The sequence below is a fragment of the Podarcis liolepis genome (genome assembly GCF_965112155.1).
Source record: "Podarcis liolepis genome assembly, chromosome: 15".
Lineage (NCBI taxonomy): Eukaryota > Metazoa > Chordata > Lepidosauria > Squamata > Lacertidae > Podarcis > Podarcis liolepis.
The window spans coordinates 2,398,572-2,411,601 of NC_139566.1; the positions used below are offsets into that span (position 1 = coordinate 2,398,572).

General features: G+C 47.3%; 1 long non-coding RNA gene across 1 annotated transcript; it reads left to right on the plus strand.

The window, feature by feature from the left end:
• Nucleotides 1–218: 218 nt before the first annotated feature.
• On the plus strand, nt 219–6,433 carry LOC310694371. The gene is made up of 2 exons (XR_014519631.1): nt 219–1,028; nt 5,511–6,433. It is a non-coding gene; the product is annotated as an uncharacterized lncRNA (long non-coding RNA).
• Nucleotides 6,434–13,030: the final 6,597 nt, after the last annotated feature.

Below are 13,030 nucleotides of genomic sequence, written 5' to 3' on the forward strand. Positions count from 1 at the left end.
AAAGAAACACCATAAGGGAATTCATTTGAATTTTGAGCTCTTGGTTCCGTGCTGCCCTTAGTTCAGTATTATCTATTGCTCCCTTCAGCTAAAGGTCTGAAATGATTCTTTCAGCATATGAGTGTCTAGCTCATAGTCGCACTGCAACATTAGTTCTGTAGTCTTACCGGATTGCTTATAGTTGTACTGCATCATAGATCCTGTAGACTTAAGGCAGCACAAACAGCTATGCTTTTCTGTAACGGTGCTTACAGAATGCTTCTTTTACAGGTGAATGAATCGAAAAGTCCGAACATAAAAAGTGTCTGCGTAAAGAGTGTACAATGGACTGAAATGGTATTCCATGCAACAGGATGGATCTATGATGTGATGCCAGCAAGACTGAAAGGGAACAGAATTAGCTGCTCAGCCCATCCCTAGGCTGCAATATAGGAAGCTGCCTTAGATGCAAACAGACCCTTTGTCCATGAAGCTAAATGATGCCTACACTGACTGGCAGGTGTTTCAGACAAGGCACTATCAACCCTACCTGGCAATGCCAGAGACTGAATCTAGGACGTTCTGCGTGCGAATCACTGAGCTACATCAAAATACCTCAGGCGTGCTCACATCCCACATTCAGGACCGGACCACTATAACATTTGTGGTAAATGTCACAGAACAGAAGGGAAAGCTCTCCTTTCCACAAATTCCAGAATGTCGAGTTTTCGTGAGACAGGTTGAGTAAACATAATAGCGGATTAATAAGTCGACGAGATAAACTGTTGTTGTTTTTTTCTTCTTCCCACTTCAGGACCGAAGGAATGTGTTCCCTAATTTGCCAGCAGCCAACAGCATTGAAAGGAAGATTCTTTTTAATGACAAGTTAGAGGGGGGAAATTGCAGGAAACACTACCGGGTAGGACACTATTATTTTTCCACGTAACGTGCCATCACTGCAAGGCTTGGAAGCAGTATATAAGGTCTCCTTTCCCAGTTGTTATCAACCTGCTGGACTGTTAAGTCATCTATTCTAGAAGGAGCAGAGGGTAAGTAACATTTCAACAACTTTAGCAGGGAAGGGTCATAGCTTGGTGGCAGAACGTCTGCTTGGCATGTAGAAGTTCAACCCCCAATTGCATCTCTGTGTTGGGCTGACAATTGCCCCCTGCCAGAAACTCAGGGGAGCCACTGGTCGTCATTGGAGACAATTCTAAGCTATATGGACCAAGGGACTCAGTCGAAGGCAGATTCCTTTGTTTCTAGGCAGATAATCCTTTGGACCTCTAGATATCATTAGATCAGGACTCCCATCAGCCCCCTTCTGCAGAGGCAATTGAATCGACTGAATTAATTCAGCTCTGTAATTAGATTTGTGTGAGAGTTCATCATCATCATCATCATCAAACCCTTATTGGCATTCAGAATAGATAGGACAGTGCGATTTTTGGTATTTATGGAAGCCGCCCAGAGTGTCTGGGGAAACCCAGCCAGATGGATGGGGTACAAATAAATTATTATTATTATTATTATTATTATTATTATTATTATTATTATACAGTTTCCGTCTTCCCTGACCAATGGTCCTGCTAACTAGGGATGATGGGAGTTGTAGTCCAAAAACAGCTGGAGACCCAAGTTTCAGAAACCTTGATCTAGTCTAATCCCTTGCGATGCAGGAATACGAAGCTATCCCTTACGGGAATCAAACCTGCAACCTTGGCATTATCAGCCCCACACTCTCACCAACCTTGCTGAAGGGCTGGAGAAGATTCCCCTTCTGAAATCCTGGCACGCTGTTGCCGGTCAGTGTAGAGAAGACTCAGCTAGAAGGGCCAATGGGCCAATTCATTTCAAGGCAGCTTCCTATACTCTGTCCTCCCTCCTCTGCCTATGTGCTAAATGTTTTGCGACATGGGGGAATAATGGGGAGATTTATTACTTGGTGAGCAGCAATGCCCATCATTGTGACTGCGCACGGGGTGGGTGCAAGATTGAGAAGATCCATAATTGAGACTATTCATTTGGTGGAGCCATATTATGCTAGTTTACCTCTGTTTGGGAATCTCCTTTTCTGCCTACTCCATACAGTTGGGTTATGATAATAGGCTTTCCAGAGTGGTTTCGCTTGGCATTTAGTTTCGGCAGGCAAAATAATTTTAAGAATTATGAACAGACATCTTGAGTTATGATTGGGTTCGGGGTGGTCTCTAGTCACCTTCCACAGCCTTTGGCTTTGGGATCCTGGGGGGGGGGTGCATGCTATGGGCCTGGCCAGGGGCATCGTGGATAGCAGGGGCAGGGTGCGTGTGCCAATGTAACATACACAAAGCTCAGTGCCGTTCCAATTCTGGGTGACCCCAGAAATAATAGTAATAATAATAATAATAATAATAATAATAATAATAATAATAATAATTTATTTATACCCTGCCCATCTGGCTGACTTTCCCCAGCCACTCTGGGCAGCTCCCAATCGAGTGCTAAAAACAATACAGCATTAAATATTAAAAACGTCCCTAAAGAAGGCTGCCTTCAGATGTCTTTTAAAGATAAGATAGCTGCTTATTTCCTTCACATCTGAAGGGAGGGCATTCCACAGGGCAGGCACCACCACTGAGAAGGCCCCCTGCCTGCTTCCCTGTAACCTAACTTCTTGCAGGGAGGGATCCACCAGAAGGCCCTCGGAGCTGGACCTCAGTGTCCGGGCTGAACAATGGGGATGGAGACGCTCCTTCAGGTATACTGGACCGAGGCCATTTAGGGGTTTAAAGGTCAGCACCAACACTTTGAATTGTGCTTGGAAACATATTGGGAGCCAATGTAGGTCTTTCAAGACCAGTGTTATGTGGTCTCGGCGGCCGCTCCCAGTCACCAGTCTAGCTGCCGCATTCTGGATTAGTTGTAGTTTCCAGGTCACCTTCAAAGGTAGCCCCACATAGAGTGTATTGCAGTAGTCCAAGTGGGAGATAACTAGAGCATGCACCACTCTGGCGAGACAGTCCACAGGCAGATAGGGTCTCAGCCTGCATACCAGATGGAGCTGGTAAACACAGAATTGGACACAGAATTGACCTGCACCTCCATGGATAGCTGTGAGTCCAAAATGACTCCCAGGCTGTGCACCTGGTCCTTCAGGGGCACAGTTACCCAATTCAGGACCAGGGAGTCCTCCACACCCGCCCACCTCCTGTCCCCCCAAAACAGTACTTCTGTCTTGTCAGGATTCAACCTCAATCTGTTAGCCGCCTCCATCCTCCAACCGCCTCCAGGCACTCACGCAGGACCTTCAGCGCCTTCACTGGTTCTGATTTCAAAAAGAGGTAGAAAACATGTCCAGGGGATGGGAATGATATACCTGTTCTGTATGTGACACAAACCCATCTGCCCAGATGGTTATCACTGAGTTAACAGGCCATGCAGATTGTCTAATTTGTCTTCGTTCAAGATGTGCAGGGATTAGGACTTTTCATATGTAAATCTTGGTTTCAATGATGGCAGTGGTGGTGATTCCTTCTTAGATTATACCTTGCGCCTTCCTACAAAGGAGCCCAGAGCACAGTGGCGTAGGGTGGGGGGTGCAGGGTGGGCCGGCCACACCAGGAGCAACATCTGGGGGTTAGGGTTAGGGGGCGCAAATCCACGGGTTAGGGGGCGCAAATTACTTGCCTTGCCCCGGGTGCTGACAACCCACGCTACGCCACTGTCAGGGCAGCCAATATATCAGCAGTAATACAATTGAAAGATAGCCTTCTAAAAAGAGTATAAAACTCCTAAAAGCAAGCATATACTCTCAAACTAATAATTTCAGGGTTGCCGGGGACAGAAGTCTCAGCAAACAGGCAAGTTTTTCAATTTCCTCCTAAATAACACTGTTGTGTACCAACCTGCTACTAATAGGCCTAAGGTGGACTACAGTGACCAGTTGCTGGAATCTGCAAGAGGGAAGAGGGCTTTGGTGTTTGGGTCCTCCTTGGAGATTTCTCACAGGCATCTGGTGGGTCACTGTGAGGACAGGATGCTCGGCTAGATGGGCTATTGGCCTGATCCACGAGGATTCTTCATATGTTCTTACGTATGTTAATTTAAGATCTACAACGAGGATAGCTGATGTGGTTTCCCCCAGAGGTTGTTGGGTTCCACCTCTCAGCATTGCTGATAATCACTTGTGCCAAAGGAGTCCAGCAGCATCTAGAACCATGTGGGCTCCCTGCATCAATTAAGGAGATAGAGGAAGAATAGGAAAATAGGAAAATTACCAACTCATTGATACTGGGCCAAAAGCAAAGGCTACAGGGGCTGCGAGAACACTAATTGCCAAAAATTGGGGGGGGGGGGAATGACACCAACAAAAAAAGAATGGCAGGATAATTTACTGGAATATATCAAGCTGGCCAGACTAACAGAGGCAATTATGGGTCAATCCAAGCTAAAATTTCAAAAAGAATGGGGGAAATGTTGAGAATACCTTAAAAAGCAGTGTCCCCAAATTAATACTTGGACTTGTTTTGATTAACTTCTGCAAGATGATTTGCAAGATGACCTGGAAGCAAAGAAACAAAAGTGAGGTTTGGCCGAAGGGGGCAGCCTCCACCCCCACCCCCCACCCCCGCCGGCCCTCCATTGTCCTCCCAGGCCAGGGGCGGGACGATAGACAGTCTAACCCAGGTGGGAGGCACAGGGCAGGTAAGCCCAGCCGGTGTCGCAAACCCTGCCCACCTGCTGGGAAGGGAGGGCGGAAATTGTGATACTTAGGTTTTTAAGTATTAAAAAAGGAGTAATGATAAACCATGAAAGAGACAGATTGCTAGAAATGAAAAAGAAATTTGTGTAAAGGATGCAGGAAGTCAAATGGAAGAAAAGAAGAATGGAAATAGGCTATACATATATTGTTCAGTATTCTTTTGTTTGCTGTTCTTTGTTTTGTTCTGTTTTTTTGTTTTATTTGTGTGTGGTGTTTGGGAGGGGTTGATTTTGTTGCTCTTCTTTGCTATGTATTTATGTTGTAAATAAATTCAATTAAAAAATATATTTTTTTTTTTTAAAAAAGGCTGTAATCCAAATATTCGTTCGCCTGCAAATAAGTACAGTTGGATAACTTCCAAGGAGGCATTTATGGGATTGCGCTAAAAGGCTGCAACTCTTCAGAGACTTTCCTAGGAGTCTCTTTCCATAGGGCATGTCTTTGGAGAAAAGTAGAACTACACCACAAAATGAGTGATTGTTTGATTTGCAAATCATTGCGTCAGTATCTGGCTATATACAGAATAAAAAATTCCTTCCAGTAGCACCTTAAAGACCAACTAAGTTAGTTCTTGGTATGAGCTTTCGTGTGCATGCACACTTCTTCAGAAGAAGTGTGCATGCACACGAAAGCTCATACCAAGAACTAACTTAGTTGGTCTTTAAGGTGCTACTGGAAGGAATTTTTTATTTTGACTATGGCAGACCAACACGGCTACCTATCTACTACTGGCTATATACAGGACGTTTCCGTTGGTCTCTAAAACTGAGCTCCTTCTTCCTTTCAGGTTCTTTGTACCACAACCACCCAGTAAAGAAAGATGGAATTCCTTCACTCGTATCCAGAACTCATCGATGTCTCTGGCCCCATCTTGCTGGACACTGGCACCACTGTCCTGATCAAGCAGAGCCCAGAATGCCTACCTACCAAGGCTCCTTACTGCGTCCAGCCATCCCACGCCCAGTCCATCCACATCCCGCCTTCTAAATATTTCGACCCCTGCGCGAAGTCCTGCCACCCTCGGTGTCTGACCCCCTGCAAGTCCATCTGCGGACCTCAGTCCTGCGGAATATCCCCTTCTAAATGCGTTCCCATCTACGGCGGACCGCAGTGCGTCTCTCCATGCTATCCACTCTGCAGGCGTCCCTGCTTGCCTCAGTGTCTCCCTCCGTGCCGCCCCATCTGTGGGTATCCGTACCAGCCTCAGTGTGGCCCTTGCGGCCCGATCTGTGTGAGACCGCAGTGCGTCTCTCCATGCTATCCTATCTACAGAAACCCATGCTTGTCTCCATGCCGACCCATCTGTGGCTATCCATGTGCCCCTCAATGTGTGTACCCCAGGCCAGGGATCTGTCTGCAACCAAGCTACCAGTATCCTCAAATCCCCTGCGGGTATCCACCCTGTGGTTACCCGTCCTGCTCTCAGTGTGGGCGGCCATGTCCTTGCGACAGCCTAGATCTCTTTTACGAAGGCTACTAAGGTTCGCATGTCTCTCTCTCCCCAACCCAACCCCATTCCATTTCAGTATTATTCCCCGGGTTTGGTCTGCCATCGCTTGCCTCCCGTCTTAATGTGGAGAATCTCAAAACCGAATTTTGCAAGCAGTACACGGTTGCCTCAGTTTGTGCCTCCACTCCCTCCCTAAAGGCTGTTGATGTGCCCCAGGAGCACACCTGTTCATTGATAGCTTCCTGGTGCTTTTTTTAAAAGAACGAGATCATATACAGTGGTGCCCCGCAAGACGAACGCCTCGCGAGACGAAAAACTCGCAAGACGAAAGGTTTTTTCGTTTTCGAGTTGCTTCGCAAGACGAATTTCCCTATGGGCTTGCTTCGCAAAACGAAGCTTGCCCCCACACCCCAGACCCCTTTTGAAGCAAGGGGCGGCAACAGGGAGAAGCGATTCTCCCCGCTGCCCCTTCCCTTGCTTTAAAACAGGTCCGGGGACAGAGGGGAAGGCGCGCATTGATTTTCAATGCATTCCTATGGGAAACCGTGCTTCGCAAGATGAAAAACTCGCAAGAAGAAAAAACTTGCGGAACGAATTAATTTCGTCTTGCGAGGCACCACTGTAATTGCATCAGGATTCCTCTTTCTCTTGTCTATTGCGTTCAATGCTCAGGTGCTCCTGAATTTATCAATGACCTGTAAGAAGAACTTCTTTGTATTTATGGGCATTGCCTTTAGCCTGACAAAGGAGCTAAACTGAAGCACAAGCATGTTGGTTTGTTTATTTAATTAATTTCTATACCGCTTTATATTTTTCATGAGAAATCTCAAAGCGGTTTACAGCATATTAAATCAATAAAACATAAATTGAACCATCTTAAGAAAGTCAAATATAAAATGTACAGTCAAAGCAACATAGCAGAAAACTAAAACTAATGTTGCTAACTAAAGTTGCAAGGCTCCATGACAACTTGAAGTTATCCGCACTGCGATCCTATGCCCAGATTCCTGGGAGTAACCTCCCCTTGAACTCAATGGGACCAGAGGGGAGGGCAACCTCCAGCCTACATGCCTAACCAGGTGCTCTAGGGCAGCCTTTCTCAACCTGTGGGTCCCCAGATGTTGTTGAACTACAACTCCCATCACCCCTAGCTAGCAAGGCCAGAGCTCAGGGATGATGGGAGTTGTAGTCCAACAACACCTGGGGGGATCCACAGGTTGAGAACCTCTGCTCTAGGGCTCCTCATCTCAGCCAAGCCATGACTCCCTGTTCTACACCTGGTGCCCTATATGACATCAAGTGAGGGGCCTCGAATGTTAAACCTCAGAGTCAAGGGGCATTGAAGGCGCTGCTTCTCCAACACCAACTACCAGCCAGTTGTTGTGGCTTGGGAAGTGTCACAGCCCTGACATCCTTTCCATGTCATTGTGATCATCATGATGTCAGATGATTGGCAGGTGGGCAGCCCATCACACCTATCAAACTTGGCCTGTGTGGAGATAGGGATCTTGGGCTTGAGGTATAGGATTGTACTGTCCAACCGACAAAACCCAGGGAGAAATTTGAATGGGGAAGATTTGGCAAGCACCCCAAATTAAGCAATCAAATGATAATCTTTGTCTCATAGCATGCTGATCTGGCCAAGAGCCATTTGTCTCAAGTGGTTCCCATCTCTTCTAAAGTGTCCAGTCCATGAACTCCTAATTAGGGTTGCCATATTTTGAAGAGCAAAAAAGAGGACACATTTGCCGACTTCTGCTTTCAACTATGGATCGCGATGGTGACACTCATTTTACACAGCCATGAAAAAGAGGACGTGTCCTGGAAAAAGAGGACGTATGGCAACCCTACACACCTTTTAAAACAGCAATGGGTGTGTTCAGAATTATTCCGGATTGAGGGTGGGTGAATTTGTGGTGGGGTAGAGGCCAAGTTTCAGCAGATTCTTTCAGCTCAGGTTTTCTTGAAAAACTCTGGATTCATAAGGTTCTTTCCAGCTAAGTCCTACTCAGAGTAAGCCCACTGAATTAACTGGGTGTGGTCAAGTTATACCCACTGATTTCAATGGGTCTATTATGAGTAGGATTTAGCTGGGTGCAACCCAAATTCTAATATGCTTATTTTGCCACTTTCTCTGCTATAAAGTCTGTGGGTGAGCAGTGAATAAGGATACGCCAAATATCATCTCTGCTACCAACACCTCCTCCCCACAGAAAGATCAGTGTACAGCTATTTTATCCCATAACTGCTGTCATAATAGAAACCAGTGTGGTGAACTGACCTCAGGGTGATTTCTTTGATATTCTGTGCTGGTGATGGGTTCAATATTTCAACTGTTCAATGTCTGGTTTCATGATCTTGTTGATGACTGTCTACTCTGAAAGGGCCTGATCCCTTACGGCAGTGCTTCTTAAACGGTGGCCCAGGAACCATCAGTGGCATCAGACCACTTTCAGGTAGGGCTTGGGGTCACAACTCATTCTCTCTGCTTAGTGGCGCTATAGACCTTTCATTTAACCAATGGCGGTACCAGAAACTTCTCCACGTGGCATGGAATGGAGGTCAGGAGACCGAGAAGCCCAGGGAAAGGGAGGCAAAAATGCAACAGGAGCTTTTGAAAGAAATTAGGCAGGTTAAAGGTTAATGTTTTTAAAATGATGGTGAAGGTGATGGTGATAAACTGGGAACATAAAAGAAGAAACATAAGAGAGGGAAACTGTTATAGGCAGAAGAACTGAATGTAAAAGGAAGAGGGATGAATTAAACTGGCAATTTGGTGGGGTATAATTTAAGGGTGAAAGAAGAGGAGGAGACATGATAGGAGATGAGTACAAAATACTTGGGGTGGGTGGGAACTGAAAATTTAAAATAAAAGCCTTCTGCACTCAAAGCAGGGGTAGCCAATGATGTTATGAACTACATCTCCCACCATCCCTGACCATGCCAGATGCTGGCTGGGGTCGATGGGAGTTGGAGTCCACAATATTTAGAAGGGACCCAATTGGCTGCCTCTTCCTTGGCGCTTTTGCATCAGCCAGTGATGTCTTATATGTGAAGGCTGAGTCCCAGTAGACCTTCTGAGCCAGGAGGAAAGCATAGTATCCTGGACACAAGGCAATCCTTGTGGCAAATCAACTAGCCAAGAGTGATTAGATGTCCATCCAGTGTCATGTTTTGAATTGCCAGCTGGTCATGCCAAACTCCACTTCCATCTGCCACCATTTGGTGACCAGCTCCACCCCTGCGCTGCCATTTTGTGACTGGTGGGTCTCATTTTCAACCCTCTGAAGTGGGCCACAGGGCCAAAAAGTTTGAGAAGCCCTGCCTGATGGTTGTCGGACTTGACATAATGATTTTGCTGCTGGCAGATCTCTTGTTCTGTTCAAGAAAAAGACCAACCGTTCCTTGCCTCTTCTGAATGTTTGGGTAGGGTTTGGCTGACGATTTGCTGGTGATGGGTCGCTTCTGTTACAAATCTGTGTGCATCAATAAAACCTGTTTCTTCGCATGTCCCGTCTCAAGCAAATTATTTATTTTAAAGTGGGGGAAAGGGCAGCTTACAATGTGTAGCTGCAAAGGAAGCCCCCTTATACCGAATCAGACCCATGGCCCATCTACTTCAGTATTGTCTACACTGGTTGGCAACAGCCCTCTAGGCTGAGATTGGAACTGGGACAATCTGTATGTTAAGCAGATGTTTCACCACTCATCTATGAACCTTCCTTGTAGCACAGGATCATAGGACATCGCCTTATATTAAGTCAGGCCATTGGTCCATTTGGGTTAATATTGCCTACACTAACTGGCAGTAGCTCTCCAAGGTTTCAGGTTTGGCTGCCCTTGATCTGAGCGTTCTAAGGAGATTCCTGTTGCCCTCGCAGAGCTATAATTCCCAGAGTCCCCCTGGATCGATTGCTAAACCAGCCTGGGAACCGTAGCTCTGGGAATGATTCATACTACCCTCCAAAAGTGAGGTAGAACATAGTCATCATGCTTATGGTCACCACTGAATGGCACCATCCATGAGGCATATGAAGTTCCACAAGTGCATAAAAAAGGTGGGAATTCTTGGGGAGGGTGGACCCCCCAAACAGCCCACTAAGGATGGAAATAGATCTTTTCATCCTTCAACAAAACTGCCATAAACATATGTTTCCCCCCCCCCCATGTGCCCATCAGGTCCTTATGAGAAAACCACTCCAACCATGTAACCCAAACAGGCCAGTCTATGACAGTGAGGCAGAACCTGGAGGCCACATTTCTTTCTGGCCAACCTTCTGAAGGCCACATCCCAGTAGTCATGAGGACCAGGGGCAAATGTGGGCAGAGCAACAACTCTCATGTTTTTCCTTGGTACTATAGGGTAGCTTCATATATCCCAGTCTCTGTCCTCCCTCCAAGCCATCAAGAGGCATGCTTCATCTTCAGGGGCACACCCCAGCCAGGCAGAAATACTCAAGGAGTTGGTGCACAGCAAGGCCAAGGGGCGTATCTGAAAAATGGGTTCATTGGGGACCATTCCAAGGACCAGGCACAGAGAACTGGAGGGTCTCATTCCCCATCACACACCTGGGGCCGTTGTCCCCCACATCTCTTCTACTTCTTCACCAAAACACCCCTGACCATCTCTTAACAGGCTCCAGAAAAAACCAATGATCACAACATCTGAATGAATTGCAAATGTTTTATTTCAGCCAAAGCGGGAGGCGAGGGTGGGGGGCAAATAAATAAAATGGCCCATCAGGCAGATGTCATACAAAAGGAATCGCTTACAAGGTGGAGCACAGAATGCCTTGCAGGTGGGACTAAGATTACTGGATCCCGGAGATATCATCAGAGAAGTGAGCTGCGTGGCAAGGTCTGAAGGGGTCTTATCAGGGTGAGCTTCTTCGATCACAAAGGCTTCCCAGCTACTGTTGGAGAAGAGGGCGGTCTTGCGCATGACTACTCAAGAGTCAGTCCCACTGTGCTAACTTTCCAAAGTAAGTGGGTCTGGGACAAGGACAGACCAGTCTCTCAGTCTCTCCACTTCCTGTTGCTACAGCAACTAGGGATGCTCAATGAGTATGCCATTTTTCCATGCATCTTCTTAAAGGTAAAGGTAAAGGGACCCCTGACCATTAGGTCCAGTCGTGGCCGACTCTGGGGTTGCGGCGCTCATCTCGCTTTATTGGCCGAGAGATCCGGTGTACAGCTTCCGGGTCATGTGGCCAGCATTGCTAAGCTGCTTCTGGCGAACCAGAGCAGCGCACGGAAACGCCGTTTACCTTCCCGCCAGAGTGGTACCTATTTATCTACTTGCACTTTGACGTGCTTTCGAACTGCTAGGTTGGCAGGAGCAGGGACCGAGCAATGGCAGCTCACCCCGTCGCGGGGATTCGAACCACCGACCTTCTGATCGGCAAGTCCTAGGCTCTGTGGTTTAACCCACAGCGCCACCCATGCATCTTCTTACCCAGTATAAATATTTTTCACAATTTCCCCTAATGCCACACATATTTATATGCTATTCTCACATGTTAGGCACAGTTTTCCTCCAATGTACACATGGCAAAATACAGAGCAGCGCAGATTTTGCGGGAGAATCGTGTTTCAGTAAGGAAGCGACGGCTTTAAAATCCAAACCAAGCTGGATTTGCAACCTGAGGCTGCTCGCATCTTATACAGAGATGGGGAATAAGAATGGCCCCTGCCGGGTATAGTAATTTTGTCCAGCATCGTGTTGACCGGCAAGGCTTGAGCGCAATGGCAACTCTCCCTGCTTGCAATTCCCAGCAGCTGGTTATTATTCAGAGACAAACTGCTTCTGGCGGTGGAGGCAGAGCCTAGCTATTGCGGCCAGCAGTGAGGCCAGGGAGAGGGAGAGCAAAAGAAGCAAGGAGCTTAGGAAGCAGGTGCCAGGATTCCTGATAGGTAAGCAGGTGGCTGATGTGGCAAGCAAGCAAGGAATGACTGGATCTTTGGTCCTGCAGCCCCTGAGGAGGTCTCCATTAGTGGCAGCTCTTGGGCTTGGGCTTCTGTTCCTCCTGCTGCTGGTGGTGGTGCTGGTCCGGCTTGGGCTTTCCGCAACTGGGGGGCTTGGCAACGTGATGGGTCTCCGTGCAACAGCCTGGCGGCTTCTGCTGGGGTGGTGGGTGGTGGACCACAGGGGGCACACTGGAGTGCTTCTTCTGTTGCTGTTCCTGGCCGGACATCCTGGAAGGGCTTAGGCAACGCTTTGAAAGAGAGAAGGAGGAAATCTGAATTTTGTTAAGAACGTAGGGAGATCCCTACCAGATCAGGTTGAAAGGAGTCCATCTAGTCCTACTGCCTGTTCTTCTCATAATGGCCAATTAGATGACCCACTGGGAAGCTCACATAGCCCAATGGAAGCCCAACAGCAACTCCTCCTGTGGTTGCAAGCAAGAGGTATTCAGGAGCTTGCTGCCTCTGACGGTGGATGTAGGGGTCAGTCACGGATGCCCTGACCCTCCATGAATTGCTCTAATCCTCTTTTAAAGCCACCCAATTTGGTGGCCATCGCTAAACCTTGTGGGATTTTTATTATGTCTCATCAGGGCCTTCTCAGTGATGGCTCCAACCTGGTGGAATGCTCTGTCCCATGAGACAAGGGCCCTTCAGGATTTAACCTCCTTCCGTTGGGCCTGTAAGACAGAGCTATTCCACCTGGCCTTTCATTTGAATTCAGCCTGATCTTTTATTTCCCTTCTCTTCCCTCCCCCTCCCCTTTTATGAAGATCACCCGCTCTGAGACCCCACAGCTAATTCTCCCCTGGTCTCCTCGCTGGCTCAAGTAGGATCAGTTCTGCCTGATAGCCCTGGGGATTATCTAATTGATTTTTGAATTTTATTGTTAT